We start from the raw sequence: 5,657 nt of genomic DNA, 5'->3' as shown, positions 1-5,657 counted from the left end.
GAACCAAACAAGCACTGGTCTCCTCATACAGAGGATCCTAGTTGCAACAGGCATCAATGAAGTTGTAATGCCACAGGCAATCTGGTCTTACACAAAATAAGCATAGGCCTCCTTTTTTCTGGTAACAAGTTATGCCTATGCAGCAGGCAAGAATTCAATTGCAACGACGGCTTATCAAGAGGTAGGATATGCACTGTACGACAGAAATATCAAAGATGGATTCCATGTATAATAATGCAGGGCCAATGGAATAAGGTTGTAATTTTACAGGCAGGGATAGTTAGGAAGATAGAGCTTAAAGGAGCTGTAGCAGAACAGTGTGTCCTATAAGAGGCATCACATCTACTAAACCACCAGATACTAAAATAATCAATACTCAGTAGTAGCAGAAGTTCAGTGGAAGACAGCTAAAAAAGCTCAGAGTACGCAGAAGTCATCAAGTCACTCCAAAAAAAAAAATTACCTACTGAAGACTGGGCTTAAAAATTCTGTACAAAGTATCTGGATTACTGCTGTTAAATCACAGCCCCATTGCTCTTCAGATAAACCAACTGATGTGATTTTGTTTCCAGCACTGCAAAATGAACAATTAGAAATATACAGTTTTCAGAGTCATGATAGTTTTATTTTCTTTGACTAGCTAAAGCAAAGCAGGAAGGGAAACAGAAGACCAATTCTTTGTTTTATAGAATGAAATAGGTGATTTTAAGTTGTCCTCACCTTTTGCACATGCTCCTGTCTTTGCTCTTGCCTTCTGTGTAGTATTTTAAATTAAAGCATTTCCACCTACCCCATTTTCATGCTAGCTTTGTTAGTGATGCTTTTTTCTTTAAAAAAAACAAACCTGTATGGAAAGGTTCACCAACCCACTGCTGGAGGCCTCCTCCCCACAGCTCTGCTGACAGACCAATTCGTGTAAGCATTTCTTAATGAACTTCAGGCAGAAGTCAGCTGGCTTAGTTTATACTGTATGGGGGTACAGTTTTTCTTTATCAGTGCTTCAAGAACATATTACTCTGAATAAGTCCAATTTCTCCTTGAGCCAAGATACTTTTTCCTATTATACCCTATGAGAAGCTACAGCTTTCTCAGTTGCAGTGATTTGCACATTTACGGTTATACTTAAAAGCAATTCTGCATCAGTCCTCTCAAAGTTTAACAGATTGCTTTACAAGCTGAGCTTAAGGTGAAGACACACAAACAGGGCTAATAGCCATTAGGGGGAGAAGAGGAACTTGAGGAACAAGGACCTTGTGAGTTAGTGCTGACACCAAAGACTCTGTATCACCGTACCTTAAGCTACCCTATCTGATTTTCATCTGACAGCAGCATAGCTGGAGTCAGAGAAGAACATTTGTCTGCAGCCTATGAGATAGCAAGCAAGAGGGATAGATAATTCACATGATTTAGAAGCCACTGCAGGTTATTTTGTCAGGAGCATCAGTATCATTTTGTACAGCTTTTGCCAGTTCTCCTAGGCTAAATTTGCAGGGTTATGTGCAGGGAAGCATTTGGCACATCTTCACTTTAAATTAATGCATGTTATCGTCTGATATCCTACTACAAAAAACAAAGCATGCTTGTCTGAAGCCTCTCATTTACAACCCTTGGAAATGTACTGTCCATAAATAAGAATCAATCTTCTTTTTGCATATGCATTTTCTTTGTTGCCTCCTTATTCATAAGGATCTCTAGATTTCAGTTTGAAATTCTGTATTCCTAGTCTGATAAGAAAGATTACAACTTGGTAAATTTCTCAACATTTTTTCCAGGCCTCAAATATGGCCTAGTAAGGTGATGGGTAATATTTTGTTCAGCTTGAGAATTGTAGCAGTCAGTAGGAACTGCAAAGGATTTTAGCAGGCCTTCACCTATCCTTGAGCAGATTTAAGTACCTGCATTCTCCAGAGGTTTTTTTTGTGGGATTTGGGGGGGGTGGCGTTTCGTGCTTTGGTTTTTTTTTGTTTTGTTTTTTTTTAAGGTTGTTAGTTTCTACAAAAATTACTTACAAGCTTAGGACCTGAAAACCCACAGAACAGAATGACAGCTAATCACTTTTTCTTTATTGGACATCCCACTCGGCTTTTCCTCACATCCTCTGATCAAATCATCCATTTGGCTGCTGCCGAGCTGCCCTGTTTTGTCAGATGCAGTAATATCCAAGAGCAACCCTGACCTACAGGGGTGCTGTGTGATGAAGCCTTGTTTCCCAATTAGCTGGCTTCAGCAGCAAAGCTTACTTAAGGACTTCCCTTCACTGGGCACTTATTCCTACCCTCCCATTGCAGTACGCTATCCCCAAACAAAATACCAACAAAACCACTCATGGTGCCACACTATAAGCTGAATTGGTACAGGATTCTTTTGTTTTGCCAAGAAAAGCTTACTTTTCTTAAACCTGAATCAGCTCAGCAACAGAGCCTATATTGTTGTCCAGCAAGCTGTTGTTCCTCACACCTCCATTTTGCTGAAACAAGTACCCAGGGCAAAACATTTCATATTGCTGCCAAAAGAGGATGTCCCCCATTCCCTCTGTATGCGGCTACTTGCAAATATCTTAGTGCAGGTGCTAGAGGCAGGAACAGTGAGCTAGATCAGGAAATTGATCCAACTAAAAAAGCTAAGAGTGTATGCTGTGGGGAGGTTTCTGGGAAAACTGGATCAATTTTCTAATCTAGCTACCTGCACAGTTGCACGATCATGTTTGCTGGCGCAAGGAAAGCTGAAGAGATATCATGACAGGGTAGTATTGTCCCTTTCCATTGCAGCTGGGCTTGAGCCAGATTAAAGTGGCTGTGTAATCAGAAGCTTGGTGATCATGCTGCACACTTTGCAGGATCTAGAATAAAATATTCATACCTGATGCTTCAAAGCCACGGAATAAAAAAAAAAAAAAAGATGAAAAAGCAAACAACTTGGCAGTATCCAAATAGTTTTCCTCAATATTTTGTTTTCCCACAGGGAGAGAAAAATCTAGACCCGTGATAGAGCAGTAATTTTGAATACCACTGTCTGGAACTTAAAATTTCTATAAAAAAACTTTGCTGAAACAGCAAAATGTCAGTCCACTACTACTTCAGAAATACACCTTCGATTAGGTGCCACACCTCCCCAGTTCAACAATAAAAAGGCAGAAGAACATTTACTGCTTTTTAAACCAAATGAAATTACAGTTTCCAAATTACCCGAAGTCAATTGTAACATGATTGACTGAGTTGCTGTGACATCAACACAATGGCTTGCAGTAACTTTTGAAATAAAATTGTATGTTTTAATGAGGGGAAAAAACTCACATGTCTAAATAATTTCCCCTGTGAACGCTAAACAGCTGCTCATTTTTGTTCAGTTAGCCTGCCATAAGCATCACTCTCTTCACCATTTTTTTTTTCCCAAACCTTTGTATTTTCAGTACCTGTAAGAGATTATAGATAAAGCAGGTAGCACTAAATAGTTTCCAGAAAAAAAAAAGAGAAACAAAGGCAACACTGGTTTTGTGACTGATATTTATCTTCATAATCCCGCATTTCCAAGGACGAAGCATCCTGTGCCGACAGTTCCCACTTTCTGGCCACCGTGCCTACATGCTTACATCAAAAGAGAAAACCTAGGTAATCTTGCAAATAGAGAAATAATCACTAAAATTAAAGATAGGCATGCCAGTTTTCTGCAAGGACTGTGAACATCTGTGGAATATAAAAAAAAAACCACGACTCCAATTTAGATTAATTTCAGAATAGATTAAACGAAGCAGGAAAACATATTAATGACTCTTGCTGAAGAAGCACAACAGCAGCAAAACAACCAGCAAATACCTGTTAACTAAATTGCTCGTCTAAAAAGCTGGAAAACAAGCACAATCATTTTAAGAGATCAGATTTAAGACTCATAAGAAACCAGGAAGGTTCAGAAGGAAAACATGCCATTAGATTTTTATAAGATTTGCAACATAATGGAATCAGTGCTTTCCAAATGACGCTGAGAATGAAAAAGAAAGATCATCTGACTTTCAAGTCACATCCTGAAGAAGGTGAATAAAAAGAAACAATACTTGTTTGTTGCTGATCCAAAAATTGATACAAGAGTTTACACATGTATTTGACAAAGGCTACTATCAGCTAATGGAATAAGAAATCAAAAGAATCACTACACCATGCAGCTTTCTGTATTGGGAAGTTAAAATGGGGTGCCTTTCCATAACATATTTTGTCCCTATTGGGCTCAGTACAGTAATAAATGGGTGGGGACTGATGGCCTGTGATACCCAGCAGTCAAATTAGATAATATATCGGCTGCTCTGGGTGCCAAAACAAGTAAAAAGAGCTATGACTGTATGACTAATACCAGATAGAATTAAATAGCTGTTCTTCACGGATAGTCATTCAATCTATTTGCAAATCTGACAGGATCTCAAAATATTATTTTTAATTCTTTTTACTTCTGTTGTGCCAAAACAAACTGGCTCAAGATCGCTTTCTCTTTCTCACCATTATTTCTTACCCTTTCCCATCTTGCCCCAGTGGCAAACTCTAAAATACAGGGAGGCCTTGCAATGCATGGCTCTGCAGCGATACAGGGCACTTGAAACAGCCTGTTCCTAATCATGTTGAGGGTTACAGCCGTCCACCTGGAACCACCCAGAATATGGAAGGCCTGGAGATGGCATTATGCTACCTTTCATGTCCTGCCAGTAGACTGTGCCTTCCATAGTCACAACAATAACATTCAAAAATGGTTCAATTTAAGAAGCTTACATGCCTCCCCTGGTAATTTTCTAAAAGCTGTTTGTTATCTGTGGAAGCTAAGCCAATGTAACAATATCCAAATTACAGGTTAAAACCAGTTGAGACTGATTTGAAGTTGATTTAATTAATCCAGTACACCTTTGGTAGAAGCAACCTTGCAACTAATGAAAGTCACTGCTCTCACAGGTTCTGTATTTTCTCCTCCCTTTATTGTAGATCTACTTATTCTGATTTCACATTTTAATTTTCCTTTTCTCTTGTTCTCCACTCTCCTTTGACCCTTCCCCTGCTTATCTTATTTCACCCTTGTTACTCTTTGTTTTACTAAGTTTCTGCTATTATTCCTCTGGACTCCTGTTCCTTATTTCCTAGGAGGCGGCCACCATTCTGGTCTGGTAACATTTTATGTCCACTTAGCACAGTATGAATCATGACATTTTCTGGACAGACAGGAATCAAGACCCCTGTTTACATCTGCCAAGTGTTTCCCATTTGGCATATGATCATACTGTAGGAGTTCCTACTGTATTAATCCATACAAATGGCAACAAGTATTACAGAGATTAAAAATTATACCAATAGCCTACACAGTTTCCAGCGTAGCAGATTACGTTCCAAGTGGGAAGTCAAGAGAAGGGACTATATGAATTCTGAGTTTATAGATGAGTCTCCATGTTCATCTACCCCCTACTTTTTACCTACAGTTCCTTTCTGAACAGAGGGTAAGGACATAGTTCTACTTGTAGTGTCAGCACTGAGTAAACCACACCAGAGTTGTCACATGTCCTTATGCCAAGATAAAAATATGGTGCATCCCATTGCACACTAAATTGGAGAACTAAGCTGGATGGAAAAAAAAAGACACCAGTAAAAACACAGGTACCATTTTCATGGGTATTTTCCATAATGATTGCT

The sequence above is a fragment of the Pygoscelis adeliae genome, unplaced genomic scaffold (assembly GCF_000699105.1).
Source record: "Pygoscelis adeliae isolate BGI_AS28 unplaced genomic scaffold, ASM69910v1 Scaffold131, whole genome shotgun sequence".
NCBI lineage: Eukaryota > Metazoa > Chordata > Aves > Sphenisciformes > Spheniscidae > Pygoscelis > Pygoscelis adeliae.
The sequence above is the reverse complement of the archived record's forward strand: the minus strand, read 5'-3'. Positions refer to the sequence as shown.